We start from the raw sequence: 26,142 nt of genomic DNA on the forward strand, positions 1-26,142 counted from the left end.
ATGACGCAACTGCGGCAGCGTTAGTATCTGGATCGGGTCTGAAAGGCTCGTCTTCATCACCCCGGTATCCTTGCAGCTACTGTGATATGTCGTTCGCATTTTCTCATGATGAACGAAGACATGAACGGAGTAAATGCAAGAAGAATCCATCCCGTATAAAGTTTCGCTGTGATGGGTGTCATGAATGGTTTACACGTATTGATAGTTTGCGACGACATGTGAAAAATTGCAACGGTAAGGTCCGTGTGTCTGCTGAAGAATTACCTGTAGAAATTTCAACTCCTCGCTTTAGATTGGAGACTCGTAAGAGAACAAGCAAGAAAACCGATGTGCAGCAACCGATTGCTATAACGTCTGGACAAGAAAATAAACCTAAGACTGTGTTCGGCGCATTACAAGTGAATGATAATGGCGCAGTCTGCATTTCGTGGGACATTGAAAGACTACTATTATTTAAATACGTTAGGTAAGTCGAAAGACATTTGTAATTTTCTTGATGATATCAGAGAGAACATAATCAGTCAACTTACTGATGACGTTGCAACAAACGGTCCATTAAAATACAACTTGTGGTTGGACTGTATATATGGAAAGCCGTATCCATTCGAAGACGAAGTGAAGAAGTGTGCATTCAAGACATCGGCTGCAGTAATTTACAGTTCTGACGATGTGAAGCATACTGTTAAAAATGGTATCCAGAAACTCTGTCAAGAAGAGGAGAACTATGTCTGTAAAGGTTCTGGTTGGACTCTTTCTAGTATAAGCCGATTGGAGCTAAGAATTAGTCATTTCAAGCCTATGCGGACCTAAATGATTATAAGATTGCTGGCTTTCGCAAGTGTTCGTGTAGTAAAGTAGAAATTATGTAATAAAGTTTATTTTGTGAAAGAACTTGTGTTGTTTTATTTCTCGAACCTTTCACTATTATATTATGTTTATTTTTTTCCATCTTCATTCCGAATCGTACCAAGGACCTTAGTCGACCTAATTAATCATTTTATTGTTTGCAAATTTATTTAATGAATTTGTAACTTTTTCCCGAATCTCTAGCAATATAATTACGAATTTTCCAAGATTGTGGTGTTGATGGCTTATAGGATGATGGTAGTAGAGGTTTTAAAGTCTCTTTAAGAATGTTGAACATGGTTTATTGAAATTATTATTATTTTACATAAAATTAAACATTATTGCATCGATCAGGTATCGAACCAAGGACGGGAATCCAGCGATTCAATATGTAAATTAATGGGTGATTTATTTAATGAATTTTGGAATTTTTCCCGAATTCCTAGCTAAATAATTACGGATTTTCAAGATGGCGGCCAAATGACAAGATGGTGGGTGTCACAGTAATAATAAATGATTACTGCACTCTAGTGGGTAAGAATTAAACTAACATGGCGTCAGCGCACTCTAGCCAACGATAACAAGATGGTGGTCTCCAGCAGACGAAGACAAGATGGCGGACGTAACAAAACATGCTACAGTTATATAATCCAAGATGGCGACAATAACGATACGTGCAACAGTGGTTTTTAAGATTTTTATTATTTAATTCTATTATTTAATTTTTTTAATGATTGATAAAAATTTTCCCGAATCTCTAGCATAAAAATTACGGATTTTCAAGATGGCGGACATGACGTCATACTACCTGATGGTATATGTGCATTAGTAAAAGTGGTGGGGGTCAGTCTGCCAGCAGCCACTGTGAGGGTTGGATCGGTCGCCATTTTTATTTTTTTGCACTCGTCGGGTTCGAACCGAGGACTCCGAACTCCATGTCGTAAATGTATATTTTTTATAAATATTTTATTAAATTTTTATTAAATGAATTTTTTTATAAATTTAAAAAAAATTTCATTAAAATCGGATAATAAATAAAAAAGTTAATGATGGCGGTCGTAACGGAAACTGCAACGGTGACGTCATCATCCAATATGACGTCAGAGGCTTATCTGCGGCTGTAGACATGGATGCTTAAGCCGCTATATGGACATTTCTAGCCACCGGGATTTTTAAGGACTAAAAACGGGAAATTTTCCCTCGAAACGGGAATTTTTCCCTCGAAAAGAGAAATTTTTTATTTTTTTAATTTTTTCAGATTTTTTGGTGGAATTTTTTTCCACAAAAATGGAAATTTTGAGGAATTTTGGGCAAATTTTGCCCAATTTTGGAGAATTTTGACACATTTTGAAGGTCAAATTCAAGGTCAAGGTCAAAGGTCAAGGTCACAACCATCCAAGATGGCCGCCGTGACGTCACAATACAAGATGCAGGTCAACACCACAGACACCACACCCTAGACCCTGTGCCAGCCCCTATTCTATACTACTTTGATTCTATCTCTACACATATGTTAGTTGTCCCTGATGAATAGCCATTTTATTCTTAATAAAAACCTGGATTCTATCCCGATGTGTTGATAGATGTTACCTAACTACCTGTGTCCAAGAGTGTATGTTTTATGGTAAATAACATTTATACATGTTTCTAAGGGTCACTCCATATTTCGTGTATGTCTGGGGTCGACAAGTTCTGGGAGCAAAGATTCTTCATAGAACTTGACCAATTTAGGTTCCATTTAATTCTTCCAGTATAGATCATCTCTTTCTATTCTTATAACAACCATTTCTTGTTCTGTTGATGTCCAGATACCGAAAAGGCATACATTTCGATTTGTTATGTGGAGTTGTCCTTGTATTTGGTAATAATATTCGTGACATTTTTTCAGTTGCAATTCGTATCCAATATTCGTGACAGATATTTTATTTTCCCTTCGGCAACTGCTTCCACAGCGTTTCTGCCAGCTGCTGAAGAGGGACATTTAATTTCTACAAGCCCATCTTGTCCTTCTAGGGCGTCAGGTGTTGCTCCTAAAAAGGGATACTGCTTGTCAACGAAAAGGCCTCATTCTTTTACAGTTATGTTTTCTTGCACCTCAAGCTGTTTCAAAGCTGTTTTTTTTTTTTTATTTCTTCCCATGTTCAATTGCCGGAACATGAACTAGATCTGAAGAGTATATGATGTTTTTTTACCAAATTTTTACAGCTTGTTTTAAGCCTTCTGCGACACACCTTTCCAAATTTTTGTGGCAGTTAACAATTTTCGTCGAGTCTCGAGCCATTTTGCACTACCTGCTTGCAGTAACGTATCTCTTTTAAGTTTTTTTGCCTTTCTTCTTCAGTTTTTGTTAGGGAGTCGAGAAATTACATCTTTTCACTCTCGTACACTTCTGGGTTCATGTCTGGTTGCTGGCAGTATGGACCATAATGATTGTCTGAATAGCATTTAGCTAAAGACCTTCTAAGAAGTGGTCGCCGACACACCTTCTGGTTCCTCCTTTTTTCGGCTTGTAAATCTGTTCTTAACTTTCTTCTGAATTCCAATCGTTTGTAAATTGTTTGGACTTATTCCGTTATGAAGTGTTTTGTGTAGGAAATAGTGTGGTGTCTTTGTATTATGAGCCACAACTGCTGCAGCACATCTTCCTTGGTAGGACCTATTTGTTGCATAGTTGATTCTTTTTCCACCAGAGAACTTAGCAACTACGGAGTTATATTGCTCCACAACATTGCTATCCACATTATACAATAAGCTACGTGAATGCATTGCTAAGAAATGTGCTGCATCCTTTATTTTAGTGTAAAGGCCACATTCTTGAAGTTGTGGTACAAGGTTTTCTTCGTCTTGTTTTTTGCCCTCACAAAAATAACCCAATACAGTGCACTTCTTGTGTTCGCCAAATGCATGGCTAGGCCCATTTTCTACTTCACCTCTTAATCCTAACATCTTTTCCTCTGTTGTTGTATCTTGTGAATTTCTGAACAAAATTGCTTTTTTTTTTTTTTTACACCAGACACTAACTTTTCTACTTTTCCAGCAACAGTATTTCTCAGATTGGGCGTTCCAAGTTTGATTAGACGAACCATTGCTGCAAATGTTGGAAAAATAAAGGGTAAAAGTTTTAAAAAATTCATAACTCCCTTAGTAGGTACACTATTAAATCCAATAAGATTGTTTGTAAATCTTATAATTTTTTTCTAAAACTTTTGTCTGAAACAATTTTTTATTAGACGAACCATTACTGCAAGGTGTTGAAAAAATGAGGGGTGGAATTAAAAAAAATCATAACTCTATTAGTAGGTACACTATCAAATCTGTTCAAATTGTTTGTAAACATATAATTTTGACCTAAAACGTATATCTGAAACAATTTTTGGTCATACAAACGATTACTGCAATGGGTGGAAATAACAAAGGTAGAAAGACCAAATGCCATTACTTTTTTTAAAAAAGATATACTATCTAATCCATTAGAATTTATTATAAAATGTCTAAACTTTATCTAAAATCTTTGACTGAGACAATTAAAAAAAACTTACTATTACTGTTAAAACAGTGTTTGAAATTTAAAAAGAATATCAACTTTCTTAGTACCAAATTCGTCGAAATTTATTAATAACCATCTTAATGTGACCTTAAACATTTGTCCAAATTAAATTTATACGACCACGTATTAGTGCAAGGATTTAAAAATAGTTTTTGAAGGTAAAAATAATTGCATAACTACCTTAGTAGGCATAATATGAAATTCATTAAGACTTTGGATGCAACTTCCAAAATATTTTCGCTCCATGGAATATGAGAAAATGTTAAATCGATCTTTTTTGAATATTGTTAAACATATAGGATGTTATATAGGCTACATTAAGTTCTTAAAATGTTCCATGAGTTTATAGAATTTTCCATAATATTCTCAGAATAAATAGGTACCTCGAAATCTACTTACGCCTGTAGGCTGTGCCGTAAGGGTTTTTTTTCTTTGGGACTTTATTAAAGATCGCGTCTACGTTCCGCCACTACCTAATGATTTGCCAGAGTTGACACACAGAATTGAAGAGCCTATTTCTTCCATTACTCCGGACTTGTTAACCAAAGTGTGGAAAGTATTGGTCTTCAGGTTATATGTGTGTCGTATTGCTAAATGTGCACACGTTAAACATATGTACGAAAAAACCAGGTTAGTTTACCTTCGACTTGATGTATGATTTGTTGTAAATAGTCTTAAGTTAAACTGGGACATTATTTTATAGACACCCTGTATTGCTCATTCAGAACATACCGTGACAGGATAAGCAGCAAACTTTGCTCATGCCAGGGGCGGGTCTCGTCCGACTACCTGATCCGGGTGTCGAACCAAAGATTCGCGGAGAGCTGTTGCCGCCCACCAAGTCCGTGTGCAACGCGCAGGAATTATGGGTAGATTGCGGTTATATCAAAGGAAGTCAGCTGATTGCTACTCCACAGAAAAAAACGTTCTGTGCTTTTACAAAATATTCCTTTGGAAACCAGTAACCGAGAAATAGTGTGTAATACTACAAGAACTATATTGTAAACCTTTTGTTCAACGCGTGTTTGTAGTTATTTTTGCACGTATCAAATAAGTTTTTTTCCAGATAATATTGAGTATTCCTTACGAAAATTGGCGCTCAATTTTATATTTTAATTGATGTTTCATTGGAGAATAATTTTTTTTTACCACGAAAAAGATTCTAGAATATTCAAAGATTTTACTTCATTTTGTTTTATCAAGGCTTATTATGTATGTAGTTAATACTGGAAAGCTATTCAGGGAACGGTTTACAAATAACTTTTAGCTATTGGAGGTACTGGAACAACACAAAGCATAAATGCCCGGGTAAGAATCCGAACCCAGTATTACTGCGAACACTATTTTGTAGTGATACAATTGTTTTCATGTAAATGTACAAATGTACAAATATCTGTAATTTACATAAAAATATTTATGTTCCATTTACAAAACAATTACAGTGTACTGTATGCCGAATTGAACAAACAGTCGAGGCTCGTACCAGCGCTATGATGGGTGCAGTTCGAACAAACAATATGGTGAGAAAATAGATTAATGAGATTCCATAACATAGGTTCGGGTACCTGTGGAAGCATTTTTCACTGTGATGACGTGTATTTGTGAAGAAAAAAATAGTTGCCGATTTATTGCAGTTCGGTGTATAGATAAATCACAAAACCACAAGTTTTCAACTTGTAAAACGAATGACCGCGGTGGTGGTGACTGTGGATGATGATTATGATGATTTCGTGGCCGGCCGCGCGGGAGGGAGCAGGCCCTGCCCATCGGGCATGCGTCGCTTTGTCGTGCCTTAGGGTTCCCCTACTCTCTTTATGCTCTATGTCAGTACTGCGTTCCGAAACTTCACTTTGCGAGGAACGTTCGCTCTTCGACCGCCCCAAGAACTCACCACTGAATACTGATGGACAGCACGGAGTGAATTGTAGTCAGAGCGGCAAAACTGAGTTAAATGAAAACAAATTTACACAAACCACCCAATTGAAATGAATTGGAAACAAAATCCGTCTTGGCGATAGTTGTAGTTCTGTAAATATATACAAACGTAATTATTGTTTAAAATTGTAACGTGTATCGAGTTGTTTCTGTTTTTAGTACTACAATTTAAGTCAATTAACTCGTTTTATAAATTGTATTTAAAAAAAACGTGCAAAGATCGTGCAGTTGGTACTCTTTAATTATGTAAACAAAGGAATGTTTACACATTATGAATGCAGTTTACGTCTTGTTCATTCCAAATCTACAATTAATCCAGTTTACCTCAAGATTTTCTCTGTATCACATAACTTTACTCTGAAAGTAATGTTGTCGATCGTAGCCCGGATAAATTACGACAAAATTTGACACAATGTGTTTCGTTTGAACGGTAGCGGGCAGTGTGCCCGAGACCGTGCCCGAACTGAAGTGCACAGATACGTACGTGCGAGCCGCGTACTTCAGTTGCCCTTGTGATATACCGTAACAGTTCGGACGTGTACGATGTTTAGCCTCCAAAAACGGCTTTAGCTAGGCCAACGAGTTGTTTACATTATTATTTTCTAAATAAATATATATATTTTTTTTTTTTCGAAAAATAAAAGTTTAGCTTAAATTAGTAATTTTGTAAACTTCACACGCACGCACGAATTTAGTTCTACCTTTATTTCGTAAGCTACGACGAATATATATGTGCACGTATTTGTTGAAACTTCCTTATAAAGAGGTTTAAATTTTAATTTCTTTTTCATTCAGTTTGCAAACTCAATGAAAAGTAAGGTGAAAATGATATTACGATTCTGAAAATTATTTAAATGTTTTTTTTTTTAAATCGTAATCTACAACACGATTTTTAAGATCATATCGTTTCTTTGCATGCAGTTACGCGAGAAGTACACAGATTCATTTACTCGCATGGTTGCATGCTTCGCTTCCACAATTCGGACAGTCGTCGTGATGTCATTTCTGAGAACATGTACGTACTACATGTAATTGTTCTTCATGCTAATGTAGAAGCGGCCTTACTTAGCACAGCAGATGAGCTTGCTCGCATTATCCTATATTTCTGCACGGTCACAGATAGTCAGTCTGAATTTGGGATTTATCTTCGCCGAACTCTCGATATCATCATGCGTGCTCGGTGGTCGTGTGTGTCCGCTGACGTGTCACAATCACGTGGGGACGGGTCGTGGAATCATTTTTTTTTGTAAATGGAACAGAAATAGTCATGTAAATTACATATATTTGTCAGTTTGTACATTTACATGAAAACAACTGTATCACTACAAAATAGTGTTCGCAGTAACACTGGGTTCGGATTCTGGCCCGGGCATTTATGCTTTAAGTTGACCCAGTGTCTCCAATAGTTAAAGTTATTTGTAAACCGTTCCCTGAATAGCTTTCCAGTACTATAGAGCATCCCACTCTTAGATTGCAGTGTGGAAGTAACTCTCTCTCTAACATAAGCACTGTCCTTGTTTCTTCGTGCGTTGTTGCCAAATATCAAACGAAATTTAAAATTTTAATTTTTGGACCAATTTTTTTTTCATATTGTATAGCATCGAAATACGCATCAGGCAATGCTTATTTTGAATACTTAACAATATTTTAAGTGTCCGAAAAAATTAAAAAACATAACTTATTCTCTGCGAACTGTTTTGAAGTATTCCGATATGTTTCACATCAAAACAAAAACACCTACATGGATATTTCATTCAGATTTTTTTATTAGTAAATTAATGCCTTAGGACGCCACCGAAAAAATGTTAAGACAAAAACTGTACAGGTTTCACTTAAATAATTTTTTTAATATATTGAAATGCATTTTCTCACAAACTGACACATAAAAAAGTTGACCAGCGGAATTTTTTTTTTCTATTAAAGATAGATGGGGGACGAAAGCGTGAAAAATGTTCACAATGAATTGAATTAGTTTTTAAAAGCAGCTCCATCTCAATTGCTTCTACAGTTTCCGTGGAAATAGCTGTTAAATATGTGTCTTATCAGTACAAGAGCGCGCGCTGCCGTCGTAAGAGGAAACAGGGTCGTGTGTTTAGATAAGTGGAGTTCTGTCCTACAAGCAATTTCAAATACATGGCTTCCTTAGTCAACAAAAATATTTTAATCGATTCTTGAACATAATATGTAAAATGTATGAAATAAATACGAAGGAATTTAATAGCGATCATGGTACAAAATTTTGAATTATTTTTCTATCCTTGTCAACACCAAGCATCGTATCAAACATTGTTTTAGACAAAGTTTTGGAAAATAATTATGATATTTACAAACAATTTAAACAGATTTGATAAGGTGTCTACTAAGGCAGTTACGTTTTTTTTGTCCGGTGGAAATTTTTTCGAACCCATGCAGTTATGGCTGGTCGTATCAAAAATTTATTTAGAAAACATTTTTCGGCATTAGGTACTCCGAGTTATCATACGTTAAAACGGATTCGATATTATTCATATTATGGGAGTTGCGATTTTTCTGTTTTTCAAAAAATCTTCCCCATTTCGAACCAGTTCGGATTTTTCTCATAACTTACTCGACCGAGAATTTACATTACCGTATTTTATTTATCATTTTGGACATGACTTGTCCAAAAATACGGCATTTATCGGGCCCATGAAAATGTGATATATATATATATATATATATATATATATATATATATGGGATTTTTAGAACATAAAAGAAAACTATAAGAAATTTTCGTCTACAATAGGTAGTTTTTATTTGAAATTTACATAAAAGTGTCATTATTACAAATTTATATGTGTAATAGTATAAAATATTATAAATTACGATATGATTTCTTAAAATGCTTCTTGTTCGATCCGAATTACAAAGACACGCATTTCCTGAAATTCGTAATGTGTTAGAGATTTGGCAACAGCGCGCGACATAAGCCGTGTACTGCAATCTAAGAGTGGGACGGGCTATAACTGCGCACATAATAAACATGATATAACAAAATTAATTCTCATTGTTGAATATTCGATTATCTTTTGCGTGGTTTAAAAAAAAGTATGCCTAAATAAAACATCGCTTAAAATATAAAATTGAGCGCCAATTTTTGTAAGAAATACTCAGTATAAACTTGGAAAAAACATATTTTTTTATATATGCAAAACATAGACATGTGTTGTAAGTTAAAATATTTTTTCTTGTAATATTACAAAATATTTTTCAGTAACTTATTTCTAAAGGAATCTTTAGTAATAGTACAGAAAATTGTATTCTGTGTAGTTAACTAACGAGCGTCGTGTCAGTATCAAAATTGGTTTCGAGTCCACTCCAGTGTTGGAGGTCCTGTCGCCCTGAGTATCTGGTGCATGTCAGCGTGATGTCCACAGGCCGAACAAAGATATGGCGTGACGTGGTTCGCGCATAAGCGCGTCAGTCGCACCGGACTGGTAGCTACTCGGCGAATAAACTACTCACGAAAAAACAGAGCTCAGTTCAATCAAGCTGTCTCGCTAACTCATCGCACGTTGTGGTACAAATGATTCCAAAATAATGACACATCCTGATACACCGCCTAGATCTAATCCCTGTCAGGGTACCTACACTAGAGGTTACGTGTTCTAGTTTTATAATTATCTTATTCTCTTGTGACCTTATTATACGGCATCCCACCATTGCTGTCATTATTGTTTCTTGATCTTTGTTCACACTTCTTGCAACGAAATTTCGTCCAATTACGTTCATTCATTTCCATGACATTATTTATTAAAAAACAAACTTTACATTTTCCTAATCATGTTTCTGTCTATTGTCGTGTCTTCATCATGTCACACTTATTCTCATCGGACCGGATATTGTGTTTCAACTAGGATATATTCATCCTTCTTAATCTCTGCTTTATTATTTTATTCCTTTGTCTGATTATTGTGCTTTCTTGCAGTGGCGTAGCCAGGATTTGTGTATGGGGGGTGTTAAGAAGCAAACCCCCCCGTATTAAAGTGGGGGGTCCGGGGGCCCTCCCCCGGGAAAATTTGGATTTTAAGGTGTAAAATAGTGCTATTTTAGCAGTTTTCGGTACTTAAATTTAAATATTGTAATAGTAAAAATTTTATTAATTTTAATATGAAATTTGTTTGAGTGATGAATAAGAAATTAATTAAAGATTTGGTGCTAAAGGGGGGGGGGGGGGTTGAACCCCTAACCCCCCCCCCCTGGCTACGCCCCTGCTCATTGTTTTATTCTCTCACTTTGGTTCAGCTGGAAAAAAGATGACCGTCCACGAAACCCTATACGAAGACAGATACTGATTCCAGACAGCTGGATGAACGGAGCTTCTGCTCAGCAGACTCTCGACCTAATTGGCCAGACCGTCAACCAATCACGACCGCCCACAAGGACCAATTACAGCTCGGTTAGGCGTGGCCCTATGTACTAAATACTACGTTAGTACACCATTCGAGGCTGCAACATGGTGAGCTGAAACCCTGTGTACATCATCATTGCCTTAAGAAAGGCCTGAGCAAAAAACCAAGAAGTGGTTAAAAAAAAAAAACAATACTGATATTTTCTTTGAATGATTCTTGCAACACGGGAGATTGATTCAATATATTTTTATATTCCGAATTGACTGACGCATACCGGGGTAATACCGAGCGTTAAAACTGGTGTTTAAAAAAGCTAGAAAGCGATGTGGTTCAAGTATAGAGATGTAATCTCATGGCGAACCTCTTACGAGCTCTAGTTTCGCTCGCCTAGTCTCTCGCGGATCTGGTGACGTCACGTTAACACGCGCGGGGGTTGGTTCGCCGACGAGCAGCCAGTGAACTCGGTCAGTGTTATTGACGCCATATCTGCAACGCCCGGGTCTCAAGTCTGCAAATTCGTACTCTCGTTTCAGTAACGTCTTTCCCGCGACGTGATGGAAATAGATAACTTTTCCAATAGGTAAATTTGTCGTGTCCGCCAATTTTGTCGTACTGACGCGACGCCACAGATGTGTCGAACGTGATTGCTTTGACATTTTGACACAACATTGCATTCGAATACGCGCGTGTTTTTATATTCTTACCTATGTCATAGATGTGACAGGTCAAATGATAGATAAAAGTATAACTAGGTAAAAACATAGATATTAAATATTTTAATTTGTATAGAATCATATATAGAGATATAGATATATTTATAGATGTATATGCATAGAGGAGAGAGCGCTATAGAGGAGGATAGAGATGGATAGAGAGATAAAAAGGGGATCTAACTTCGTGTACGAATTCAAGTAGGCCTACATAGTAATGTTCATGCTACCTTGCACACTTCACTTGCCCTTACGGTGTACTATAGAGCATTTCGGACGGATATATTTTTTGGCCTCTTAAAATGTCACTAGCCAAACGGTTCAACATTTAATTTTTCAATAAATAAATTCAATACTAGAAATACTTTAAACAACAAAATAGCGCACCTAATGACATGTAACAGACTTCTTCCGCGGGTCTGCGGTCTGTGTGTTCGTTTGAGAACCGGTAATTGCAACATTATTGTCTTACTTTACACGGATTTGCAAGGTGGCTAAAGGTTCGTTCTCACCATGTTTAACCTTATAAACATTACATGATTTTTTTTTTTTTTTTTTTTTAAGGTAATTCCGTCACCAACGTGTTCTTTTTTCAAGCATTTGTTTCAAGTCAAGCACGTGACCAAAGGTTAACATTTTTGTTTAAATTATTGCACCGTTGCCACTCTAGAATATCATTTTTTTTTTTATTCGGGCTAATGCTCACTAACTCATTACTGAAGTTGGGCTCTCCGAGATCACAGATGGACGTTGGTCCACGCCGGACGTGGGCGCAGGAACCACAATTAGAGTGCGATCAGATGGACGCGATCCATCAATTATTTTTTCAAGTCTATTTCGCTTTATTCGGAGCCTTTCATTTCAAGTATGGTCTAAAATTTCGGTCTGCTAATCAAATTAATCAGCAGTCGACGTAGCTGCTTCGGCGGGTGTGTAAACTAAATGTGATTCCCGTCAAGAAATGTAGTTAGAAATCAATTTGCGTGTATATTCATCACGGTCGGCATTAAAAAAAAAAAATCGTGTCTGACTTTCGTATTATGAGTGTATTTGCAACACGAGAACACGTGAATTTGCTCTAATTTATTCTAAGTGTGCGTGGGAAGAGTCCGGTTTACGGTTGGGGTTATACCACGCGTGGGAGATCACAGCATCTTGTGCTACTGGGGTAGCGATTGACACCCTTTTGGTCGCCCTAGCCAAAGCTATGTATACTCTGTGACCAAGATGAAACCCACATAGACACAGAAATAAATTAACATGCATTAAAGCCATGCGTTCAAAAGGCAACAGTTGTCGCGCAACATGTAGCCCCCAAAATGTAGAGCTACAACGTGAACTTTATTTTAGCAACGTTGTCTGTCCACACATGATCAGTCGTTGACAACGTGTCGCCTGAGTTGCTAGTGTTGAACTCAGCTGCGATTTTATATCATTTCATCTATTAATTTTTTTACATTTACTTCCACAATAATTTTGATTAGTATCCGATAAACACAATTTTGATATATATATTGAAGTTGAAGTGCACGTTCGTTAGACGCACTATTGACATCGTCGCGTGAACGTATAAACAATACAACTACGGGTATAACGGAGGCAGCACGACGCGCGTCATGTTTTGCATCTTCTGGCGACGCCGGACGCTGTTGTGCAACGTTGCCAAACATGTTGGGCGGTTACGAGTTGCGCCTCGATTGTTGCCTAGCGAATGCATGGCTCAAGGCAAGCAAGGCAACCATTGGATAAGGAAGAAAGGTCCAGTTGAGAAGAGTTGGGCGGGGCAGAAATAGATGCCGTGCACTGTTGAAAGTGTTCACCTTGGTTACCAATTCTCAAGGGATCTTCGTAAATGTCGAGGGATCTTAAATTTACCGTTACTAAGTTGATTCTCTTTTGAACGTGAACCCACAAGGATGAGCTTGGAATATAAGTAAAACATAAAAAAAAAAAAAAAATTGGTTGTCTGTAAAGTCGGTTGACGGACGATAGTTTAACGTGACAACGTCATAACAAAACATTGATGAAATGATTGCATACTTTTATGAATAAAATTGAATCATTTTTATTGAATTATCACTATTTTGTATGGATACATAGAAGGAGTGAAATGAAATCTACAATTTAATTGATAAATTTACTTTTATTTGCACTCATTAATTCAAATATGTTTATTACTTTAACGAAGAGATTATTTTAACTATAACTTTTATACATGTTTGCTATTTAACTTCTTCCAATCTGTGTTATTGTGTTAAGGATAGGACGATGATAGGAAAAGTAGGAAACGAATGGGAGTGTTTCAAGGATGATGTGAAGGAAAATGGCTTACCCAACACCAAGATGCAGTCAAAAATAATATATTTGCGCCACGGACTCTGCAGCAATGCTAGGAGGAACGGGTTAGCAAAGAGCAATGAAAATGTTACATTGAAATGCATGAAAACAGAATCACGCCACAGACTCGGTCGCAATGCTAGGAGGGTCAGGTTAGCAAAGAGCAATATAAAATGAGCGTAACGGGACACAGCGAAACGGGACAATGAGCGTAACGGGACACTTTTTCGTGCGTGCAGCCGGAGTTCATCGATTTATTAGACGTATTCAAGTCAAAAAAAAACTGACTAACCTTTTTTTCTTCTTCTGCGAGTGTGTTTACCTAGTTTATGCCGAATAAACAAACCGCTGAAGTCGAAATACGGCGATGTTTCTACGAGGACCCAGTTAACCTTGGTTTTATTTGAAGTTAATTCGTCCGTCAAATTACTGTAATGTCTTACTATTTGCCAGGTGTGGAAGAGGCCCCGGGGATGGGGGGGGGAGAAGGGCAGTTTGTTGCGCAGTCCTGGGTTGCGGGAGGGGGAGGGGGAGGGGGAGGGCAAACACAGCTGCCTCCGGCTCGCCGCCCGGACGAGCGGAAGTGGCGCACGTATCGAGTGGCGGGACGCGCTCGTCAGCAGGTCTGGGCGGGCGCAGGCGTTCACCCGCGGCTCGGCGCCTCGGTTACACTGGGCGAGGCGCTCAGCTCAGTGTCGACTCCTCGCAAGCACGGCCCGTTATGCTGTTCTCGCCACTCGCTTGTGCCGTCCAAGTGTGCTTATTCACTTGCCTTAACCACGATCAATAGTTCAGGTTCGTAGGTGCAAGTATAATAAATGTCTATTCACATCACTGTTGATGTTTTTGATGTGTAAAAATCTTAGTTATCGGTGTACGGCGTTTGGTAAAAAATAATTTCGTTAATGGAACTGAAGCCGATTGAAACGGAAATATGTTCTCACAGAGTTTCCATCTGTGAAAGTATCCGAAATATCGAAAAGATAGCGGACTCGCATGATTCATCCGTATATAAGTATTAACTTTCGCGAACATCAGGATATATTAGGTGTATTGTGCCAAACTAAACTTCATACTAATATTACAACTATTATTTAATATCGTATGCTATAATTTATAGTTATACAAATAAATAATTATAATAATAATTTAAAAAATTATGGGTTACAATTTCGACAATCCTTAGTTAACATTGAAATGTAATGATATCTCAGCGTTCGCCATACTGTAGGGACACAAGAAATTGCTAGCCTACACATATTCGACGCCACGTTGAATAAAAGAATTACGAGATTAAATTTTTACTGTTAAATCTTAAACGTTGAATTAGTTAAATAATATTAAAGTTTGCAGGAAGTATTTACATAATAATTTCTGTTATTTAAGCTAAAAGAACATGCATATAGGCCTACTCAGTGTTATAATATGTGTTTAAAAGTGTTTCAGGTTAATTTTGTGTTTATATATATATATATATATATATATATATATATATATATATATATATATATATAGGATTCAAACTTTTAGTTTCAAAAAAACTTCAAAGCTAAAGCTACATTCTTGATGCTTTAGAGAACCAACCAAATGTTAAATATCTTTGACGCTATGTTTGTTCCAGCACAATTTTTTTGGCATTTTTAAACTTGAGATTACATCTTGGTATCAATATTGAAGTATAAAAATGTTATTCAGGATAGTTTCACTGCCATAAATGGACATTCCCACACTAATACGCTTAATACATTTCATGATGTTCACGAATGTTAAAATATAAGGAGGGAACATGATGCCACACGTGAGTCCGCCATCTAGAACGACTTCGGCTCGTTACTATAGTAGTTTCTGAATGCATGTGTATGCATGCAAACCTGTTAAATTTCCATTGTGTAATGGGCGCTTATTTCATTGCAATTCTGGTGTATACTAAAACTTCACCCTGAACATGCCTAGAGAAGTGTTACCTCAAAAACTCAGGCGATGATAGATCCGGTCTAGGGGAAATGTCACAGATTAAAAGTTGAGGCATTTACATGCGAGGCGTTCGGTAAGAAAAGGGAAAAATGTTTCACTGTTTTTTTTCTCATTAAAATCGGATAATAAATAAAGATTTCCAAGATGGCGGACACGACGTCATACTCGCTGACAATATATATACCTTGACATAAGTGGTGGGAGGTCAGTCTGCCAGCGGCTTCTGTGGAAGAAGGATCGGTCATCATTTTTTTTAATTTTTGACCTAATCGGGTTTGAACCGAGGACTCCTATTTCCGTAGCATAAGTGTACATGAATTTTTTAAAAGAAATTTTTATTAAAGTTTTATTATTTAATTCGATTATTTCATTTTTTATACATTTTAAAATATTTGCCGATTTTCTAACGTAAAAATTACGGATTTTCAAGATGGAGGCCATAACGGAAATTGCAACGGTGGCGTCATAATTCAAAAAGGCGGTCATGGTATCTTAATTCGTAGAAATGGCTTATCGGAGGCTTTAGACATGGATACTTAAGCCGTTTTTAGTAATTTTGGTTCTTTCTAAGGCACTTTTTTTTTTTTAGGTTTTCGAAATCCTAATTTTTGAATTGTGGAATTTTTTGAGAATTTATGGTGGGATTTTATTAAAAAAAAAAAAGAAATTATGACTGATTTTGGCGATTTTTGGCTAAATCTTGGCTAGTTTTTGTCTAATGTTGAAGGTCAAAGTCAAGGTCAAAGTTCAAGGTCAAGGTCATCCAAGATGGCTACCGTGACATCATAATCCAAGATGGCGGTTGGCACCACGGCACCACACCCAGAACCCAGTCCCCAGAGCCCCCAAAACATACTTCTACTGTTCGAGTCTAGGCAGACAGAAAATAACCAACAGGTAAAGGATTTACCCACAACAAGTTAAATAAACACATTTAAGAATATTCATTCATTAATTACGCAGAACGCAAATCAAGCATTCCCCCACTTTTAAATTCTTCAGTTTTGTTATCCGTTTCCGCCTTCAAAAAAATTCGAAGTGAAGTGTTCCAAAAAGATAGACGTTATGTGTATAGAAGGCCAAGATTTTCTTCTTAATAAATATATCGCATTTTTAATTTTTAACTTTTACACAGGGAAAACAATAATTTATGTTTAATGAAAATACTTATTATTCACATGATTCGTTATAATCTGACGTCGCCCCAAGTGTTCCTCCCAGTTGCTTAGACTGTTGTTGTACATTGCCACCTCTTTGCCCCGATGGCACCAGCAGTGAGCATGTGGGAGTGAGGGGAGTGTGGGCAGTGATAAAATTGCGAGCCGGATTATCGTATAGCGCCAGTATCGCGCGGATCGCCAAAGACGACAGATCGCAAGTCGCGCAGCTGCCGCGTGAGCAGCATAGTTGGAGTGTGGCTGTAGGCAGCAGATTCGTCGGAAGCGCTGGAGGCGCGTGTTCGCGGACGCTCGCAGACGGACGTCTCGGACGACGCGGGACGCAACCACGGCGGGGAACTTCTCAGGTTCGTCATCTCGTTCCACGACGAGAACCTGCGGTACTCTCTGGGACAGTGACACACCTGCGCTAGGCTGGATCCCCCAGGCCACGAGGCTCGAACCCCTCTACCACCCATCTGAGCAACCGGGATATCAACCACCACCAACGGGATCAGCCCCAGCGACGTCAGTGTATTAGTAACATGAGAACACATAAATTTGCTCGTTACCGAGGTCAGATGTTTACACATCACTGACTAGTACTGATAGACTCGCTCACATTAAAAAAAAATTAAATTAAAATTTTTAAATCAATTAGAAAACGAAACCAACAATTTAAAAAAAAAACTCTTATTGGAAAAAAGTTGGTGAGTTGAGTTATTTAAATATCTGGTTTTTATCGAATCTACCGTAATGGAAATGGTTTGTGTATCGGGTAAAATAGACAGAAATATCTTTGCATATTCCTTATGGTTGTTTTAGCGAGTTACAAACTTGGTAAGTAGGCCTACACGTTTGTGTTTTTGTTGATAGCAAAATCATTATACCTATTTCTGTCGGCTACTTACTTTTTCCAGTAACTTAGCAATTTAAGTTCCTGAAAAATAAGTAGCAATCCTTACAGTACTAGCCAGTGATGTGTAACATCTATTCTAGGTAACGAACAAAATTCCCGGTTACATTAGTGGAGTTACGAGCAATCCTTTTCTGGCCGTACTCTTCCAGTTTGCAATTTTCCCTCATGCTTACGCTACTTGTATTCTCTTGATCTAACCATCCCTGTGTATTAATAAAAATGAACAAAATCTCATCGGTTCAGGAAATTATTATTATTTTTAAATAAATTATTTGTTTTATAATTAATTTGGTGATTTAGTGTGTGCTAATTTTTAAGGATTACTCAATACAGCACTAAAAGAATTGAAACTCAAATTTAATAAACGACATTTTATTATCAAATTTACGAGAAATAAGGATGAGTCTGAGCTCTCCTGGCCTTAAATAGTATAGCCTCAGGCCTAGCGCGCCTGCGCAGAGCTCAGCCGGGAGGGGAAGCGAGAAAGAAGAAGAAAGAATAAGGAAAGAGAAACGACGAGGCCCTGAAAGAGAGAGAGAGAGTAGACGGAGGGATGGAAGCCGGTGGCCACGCCAAGACGTCATCGGCGATGTGGCTGAAGTACACTTCACTCTAAAGCATTAAGAATGTAGCTTTAGCTTTTAAGTATTTTTCAAACTATAAGTTGCAATCTAATAGATTTATTAAAACCAAATTAACCTGAAACATTTTATAACCTATGTTATAACACTTGGCATATGTATTTATATTTGCTTTTGCTTAAACGACAGAAATCTGTCTTTAAATCTTCCTAGAAACAAACCTTTACTTATTTAGCTAATTTAACTTTTAAGAAATAACAGTGAAAATTCAATCATGAAATTCCCTTATTCAATATGGTATCGAATATACGTAAGATAACAATTTCTTGTGTCTCTACAGTATGACGAACGCTGCGCCATCTCTACATTTCAATGTTAACTAAGAATTGTCAAATTTGTAATGCGCATTTTTTTTATGTTTTAATTAATTATTTTATGACTCTAAAATATAACATAAAGTATTAAAGGATAGTTGTAGAATTGGCACACGAAAACGCTTGTTTACATTCTTAATGTTCGCGAATGTTAAAATATATGTACGGATGAATAAAGAGGGCCCGCCATCTTTTAGAAATTTCTGAGACTTCCACAGATGGCAGCTCTGTGAGTAGGCTACACATTTACGTTACAATCGACTTCCGACTCATTCACGAAATTGCTCCCCTGACAAATGCCGTACACCGAGAACTAAGATTTTTACACATTAAAATAAAAAATATGTTGCGAGCAAAAGTAAGCGAGTTTGTCCGGTGCCGCAAACAGTCGCTCTTCGCTGCAGAGCCAGAGACACCCAGCCGACGAGCAGCTGGCGGGCTCGCGGAACTGGCTCCCGGCGGGCTGATGAGATGATGACGGCCCTCTACACGTCGCCGCCGCCTGCACTCCTCATTCAAGGGGGCGTGACGAGGGCGGGCTAGACCAGACCTGCGGACCCGTGGAGCGAGCACCGCGCCCGCAGCTCGGTCACACAGGAGCGCACATAGAGGACGCATTTATACTGCTAGCACCACCTGTTGACAGTTGGTCGTACTAATGTGCACGCAGCCATTTCGAGTCTGGTCTGTAAATATTTTCGCGATAAGTACATGGCTCTAGTAATAATTATTTATCTGCCTGGCTGTCGGGTTGTCGGGTTTGTCCTAGGCCTGTCGGGCGTGGTGTTTAGTGATGGGTGAAATGCGGCAGTTAAAATTAGTTTTAAAAATTTGTAAGTTAAATCGAGTAAATTTACATGACTATGGGTCGGGACTGGAAAAATTTGCGGTTTCAGTGACCTCTAGGATAGGCTCCATCCACGATCCTCTATGTACGCAGGAAAATCACACCAGCTCATTGTCTACTGACTCGTGACACCTTTTAACTAGGATGCTTGTGACTCGATGCGTCTTACGTTGAGGGCTATTCATTGGCTGAAATGACTTCGGGCAAACTGCGGTCCAATCACTGGAGCAGCAAAAAGTTAAACGCACTTGGATTCTAACCTATCGCGAAATGAACCCACGGATATTTCCGGTCTCTAACTATGGTTTTTGAATCCCTGTGGAAGCCGTGCCTACAAACACGCTAAGACGTGCTCGCTTGATCAGTCAGATTCAAGGATACGTGCTGAAAATGAAAATGGCGGGAAAACGGAAACTTTGTTCTTCTCCATGTAAACACTGCCGTAGCAACACAACTCAAACTGTTTGTTAAAATTACTTCAATACTACACTTTTATCACCAGGAAATATATCAATCTAAAAACTTCCGACATCAATAAAACAAGATGTTCAAACTTGGTGACTATTCTTATAATGTATCATCATTGGGCTCTAAATTCATCACCACCTGTATACGAAATGTTTTCTACAGAGTGGCGTACCTCTTCAGCACGGTGCGCCGTAGCTAGAACTCGTTTTATATCTGTGTTTACTCTAGTGTGATAGATCTCGTCTCTCTTCGCTAGACTAGTGGCCGAATTTGGTCTTTCGACGGCCACAAAAAAAAAGTATATAATTTTATAATAAAATTCCTTTGGAAAAAAGTCGCAATAAATAGTTTGTAAAACTACAAGACAGACGTTGTAACTTTGTGCAACACATGTCTATGGTTATTTTTGCAGATATGAAATACGTTTTTAGCGATACTACGGAGTATTTTTTAATGAAATTGGCGCATAATTTTATATTTTAATTGATGTTTCATTCAAGCATATTAACTTTAAACCATGATAAAGATTAACTAATATTTAATAATAGGGATTTTTTTGGTTTTTTATGCTTATTAATGTACACAGTTTATATTGGAAAGATATTCAGGGAACGGCTAATAAGTTTATCAATTAGTGGTACTGGGAGAACACAAATCATAAATTCCCGGGTATAGAATCAGAAGCCAGTTTTCCTGCGAACACTATTTTGTTGTGATACAGTTATTTTCATGTAAAGATACAAATTGACAAATATCTGTAATTTAACATAAATATCTCTGTTCCATTAAAAAAAAATATTACAGTGAATCCACTAAGGATTTATAATTGAAACTGCTTAGCAGAGACGTCTTTTGGTGGTCGGCTGAGTGATCTATCTTTGAAGAAGAATGCGGTTAAGGCTCACAATGACGGATCCAGAAAAAAAAGGGGGGGGGGGCATTGCGGTATTTACCCCTTCCCCCCCACCAAAACCCGGAAAAAATATTCAGATTTTTTCCTAATTCCTTATCTTAGTTTACCAAACTTACTTAAGAATTATTTTACTGGGTGTGTATATGTGTGTGTATGTGTATATATATATATATATATATATATATATATATATATATATATATATACACATATTAGGACTTTTTGAACCACAAATAAAATTTACTAAATATTCCAATTCTAAGTGTGCTAAAATTGTATTGGAAAATTTAATTGTACCCTCCCCTGACCAAAATTCCGGATCCGCCCTTGGAGGCTCATTGTAACGCTTGTTCGGTTGAAAGTCAACCGACGAAACAGTTAACATTTATGGTACATATTTTCCACATAAAAATCATGTGGTGCGCAGTTTTCTATTAACAGTTGGTGTGGTAGCCTTCGTCTGAAAATTATTTATTTTTAGTTTATCGTTCAGTACACGATTAAAAAAATTAGGTTTTCCCAAAGCCATAGAAACCTGAGTTTTTCCGGGTTTTGAGGAAAACATAATTTTTATTAATTTAATGAAATTTACTATAAATAAATTAAAAATTATATATAACATGCATGCGGCATGACAGAACCATAATGCAATATGGTATAATTTCATGGGGAAATAGCTCGGAAGCTATTAAAGTCTTTATAATACAAAAAAAAGCCATAAGGATTATTTGTAATAGCAAGCAAAGAGATTCATGCAAACCACTTTTTAATAAACTATGTATTCTCCCATTGCCAAGTCAATATATCTTTTCAGTTTTAGTGTTTTTAAATAAAAATCTGAATATTTTTAAGCCAAATTCAGCAATACATCCATACGAAACTAAAAAATGTGATGACTTGCATATAACTCGGGCAAGAACTACTTTACAGCAGAAAGGCATATATAATACTGCTTTGAAGTTATTTAATAATCTTCCATTAACTTTAAAACAACTATGTAAAAGTAAAAGTAAAAATTTAAAATATAAATTAAAAGAATATCTCATCTCAAAAACATTTTATTCTGTTGATGAATTTTTAAATTGTATTGATAATCATAACTTGTGTGTTAACATCTGAATTGTGTGTATGTATATATATATATATATGTATATATATAATAGTTATGTTATGTGTATATTTGTGTGTTTATGTTTAAAATATCTTTGTGTACGGACACCTTAATATTATATGTGTACAATACATGTATGCTATACCCCTTTAATTGTGATATGTGTATTTAATCATGATATTGTTTATAACTTTTATCTTACTATGTTATGGATTTATTTTTTATTTTGTATTGTATTGTATATACTGACATGTTCTACACCATTGAGCAATTGCTCATTCATGGTCGACGGAACGTAACTATAAATAAATAAATAAATAAAAATAATGTTAATACTCTTGTTTTGAAATTAATATGGAAATGATTATAAATATTTTCCCCTATAAGGATTGCAAAGGCGTCGTGTGTTGTGTAGAGTTGACGGAAAATGAGGAGGAATTTTTTGAATTATTCGAAAGTAGGAAAACAAAATTCCAGTTCCAAGAAGATATTTTTTGAAAATCGGCCTACCCATTTGATTTGTATCGGGATACATTATTTTTTTAAAAAAATTATAATTTTTCAAAAAAAAATTGTTAGAGACGTGATATATATACATAAATACACATTTGAAGAAGTTTGAAAATTGTGTCAGTTTATTGTTTTATATTTGAGGTTCCTTACCCATCGTCACACAAACTACATCTACCTTCAATAAACAAACATTGTAATTTTGGCGGGACACCGGTCGAAAAGAGATAGGGTGCTTTCTCACACGCACTCTGAGCAGTTCATCCTAGAAAATGTTGTGCAGTGTTGCCAGATCTCTGCCGAAAGAAGAGCTACCAGCTAGTAGTCACTCGAAAGACGTTCATGAAGTACGAGAGGTGAAGAGGCTGCCGAACCAATTTGACTTCCAGGCGAATGAGATGGCGCTTTCGAAGAATGACTCTGATTTCGGTCATACACTGTTAAAATTTTTTACCTAAAATTCACGAAGAACACTGGTTACCAGTTATTCCGGGATATTCGTAAATTATCGTTATCTTTGTAGATTTATGGGTACTTCGAAAATTAATTCATAAGAATAACCTTGGTATATAAGAAAAACCTTAAAAAATAGTTAAGGCTACTGAAAAAAACCTTATTTCTTCCATGTGTGAGTTTACCCTGTGTATAACTAAGAACAGAACTCGGTAAACGAAATACGGTGTAGTTGCTACGAAGGCCGAATTAAGAAGAACTCTTTGTTATGTCACGTGAATAATTCGTAGAAAACTCCGTAAATTTACTGTAATTTTTAACAGTGTAGATGTTTTCCCCGGCACTTTACTGCCTGGCTGCGAGCGAGCGACCATCTGCCCTTACACGTGGACACTGTCGAGAGTAATCAAACACTGACGGGACCCACCTAACCGCGAAATTTTGATGTGTTACATCTTAGCTCTCGGGAAAACGCTACTTAGTGGGAACGGAAACGTGTAACCACGGTGCTGCCATCTGTGGCGGATGGCGCAAAACAAAGTTTACAAAGGCAAAGGGAAACTTTATAGTATTAGGTAACTGTTAGTGAATTTTAACAAGAAGACCATATTTTGACAAAATTACTTTTCGAAAATCAGGTCCAAAGCCGGGGCTTGGTATTATTTTTTCAAGTATTTTCAGCTTTTATCGGAGCCATTCCATAGTTTTACATTTCGCTCTGCAAATCAAATGATTCAATAGTCGACGTAGCCGCTACTGCAACGAATGCTAGTGCCTTTTGCGGAAACTATGTGCGATTCGTGTTCAGAATGTAGTTAACACAAATTGCATAAATATTTCACACTCGGCATTATTATAAAGCAGATTACGTTAAATTTTATGTCCGAGCTTTGTATTATAAATTTATTTGCAACATGTGAACACACGAATTTGCTCGTTACCGAGACTAGATATTACACATCTCTAGCGAGTACTGAGAGATTTAATTCGCTCGCATTTATTTTTAATTCTTGTTAGGCGGGGGTGGTGCTTCTTGTGTGGTATTTCCTCTAAGCGCAGGGCTGTGGACTGGTATGCAGTCATCTGTTGTGCATAGAGCAACTATGATATTTGAGCTGTAATCATACCATTAGTTGGAAGAGATTTGAAGGCAAAGTGCATTGCAAGTTCCTCGAGTGTTTTCAAGAATATCTACCGGATGTTTCGTGCCTAACAATTATTCTGTAAAAACGCGTTTTAGCCTTTTTCAATCTTTTCTTAAAATAAAGTTTACAAAATAAATACGGATACAGATATACAAATCCAACCTCAGCATATTCTTAAATTATTTTCGTAAGCATACCCCATTCGGATAGGTTGAGCAGTATTTTCGTATTTTTCCTGAAATTCTGCACACGGTATGTGTACCCAACTAGGTGGGTTTAACCAAGCTTAATTTATGAAGGACACAAAATTCACATAATATTTTTTTTTTTGTTATTTTCACGAATACTTCACGATGGAATTTTCCTTGGAACGTTCCATGTTACACCCTGTTTTACGTAACTTGTCTGTACATTTGATAGTTCTCAAAAGAAGTAATAGTGGCACTTATTTCCAAACTACCAGTTGCGAGGATGTTTTTCTAATGAACACGGACAACTGCATGAAGTTTATATTACGACCACTGTTGAAATTAAAACAGTGACAGAAGGAAACGTAGACCACTGGTACTACTATTGGGAACTGTCAAATTTGAGACTAGTTACCTGCCACGGACTATAGCGCCAATGATCTCAGGTATGCATGGTTATAACTATAGCGCTGGCCGTTTTCACATTTCACATTCTTCATTTAGCCGTGCTCGTTTTTCAATTGAGAGTTTCCTTCATGGTTCATATTTGAGCCAATCATGTGACTGATATCGTCTTGGGATATACAATATGTCAATAAAAGAATGTCCCAGTTATAAATTTTAATAGTATTAACTGTAAGCGTTGTATAGTTTTGGTGTAAGGTCGTGATTAAAGAGTAAATAAGAGTAACTCAGCCAGTTTTAGGCAAGTGCATGCGCGTGTACTGCTTTGTTGTTTTCATACTTGCAGCGCCACCTACGCAAAATGGCAACTCCTGGGTGTAAAGCGTTTTGTGTTCTGCAAATTTCTAAGAATGAATCTGCAATCTCAGTTCAACGTGCGTTTCGTTTGTACGAGAGTGATTGAAAGTCGAAATCCCTTCCCGTTGGATCGGTCGTAATGGTCGAGATGGCAGAGCTCTTTTTTTTCCGCTGGCCTCCACGTTCACCTGACATAATGCCTTGCGAATTGCTTTTTTCTTTAGGACATAATGAAAGACGATGTCTTCGTTCCACCGCTACTTAATGATTTGCCAGAGTTGAGACACATAATCGAATAGGCTATTGCTTCCATTAATCCGGACGTGTTAACCAAAGTGTGGGAAGAATTGGACTTTAAGTTGGATGAGTGCCGTTTAACTATGGTGTACGTATTGAACATTGTAAAACAAACTAAGTTATTTTACCTTCAATTTTATGTATGAATTGTTGTGAATAGTCTAAATTTTACTGTTATAATATACCATTGAAACTGGGACTTTCTTTTATGGACACCCTACAAACCGTTTTGGAAACTTGGAAATGCTCAATCAATTTCGATTGTTGTTGGACGTGGATCTGAATTGCGTGTAAAGATATCAACTTTCTGAAACATTATTTGTGTATTGATACAATGCAATATTGAGTGATGGTTATTTAGAAAAATCTTACGCAGTACGTGTGTCTATCGCTGACTCGTTCATTAAATTTGTCCTAAATTTTATAATCAACCCCGGGAGATAAAATGTAATTAAAATTATGCCAGAGATAATGACTAGTGTTTTATATATGATGGATTGAAAATACGTATGGTTTAAAGCAATAAAATTAAATCGAATATTGAGTATCATACAGCCTTTGTTAGCTCGTGGCAAATATAATGATTGTAAGTGAACAAACATTTTCAAGAAAGAGTTTAAGGATATTATATAACTGTTGCTGTGACTAGAAAACAGTCATTGAGTACTCCAAATATTAACGAAATAAGACATTAG

At 36.8% G+C, this 26,142-nt stretch overlaps 1 protein-coding gene across 3 annotated transcripts in view; it reads left to right on the forward strand.

Moving 5' to 3' along the window:
* Positions 1-26,142, forward strand: part of LOC134530911 (facilitated trehalose transporter Tret1-2 homolog) — a 100,776-nt gene that overhangs the window by 32,048 nt on the left and 42,586 nt on the right. The window contains exon 1 of one of the 3 annotated variants that reach the window (XM_063366220.1): positions 16,939-17,247. The exons of the other annotated variants lie outside the window; for them this stretch is intronic. The gene's annotated coding sequence lies outside the window, so the exon portion shown is untranslated. Of the gene's footprint in view, positions 1-16,938; positions 17,248-26,142 lie in introns of those variants that run through there. 3 annotated transcript variants of the gene reach the window in all.

Source organism: Bacillus rossius, chromosome 3, assembly GCF_032445375.1.
Source record: "Bacillus rossius redtenbacheri isolate Brsri chromosome 3, Brsri_v3, whole genome shotgun sequence".
NCBI lineage: Eukaryota > Metazoa > Arthropoda > Insecta > Phasmatodea > Bacillidae > Bacillus > Bacillus rossius.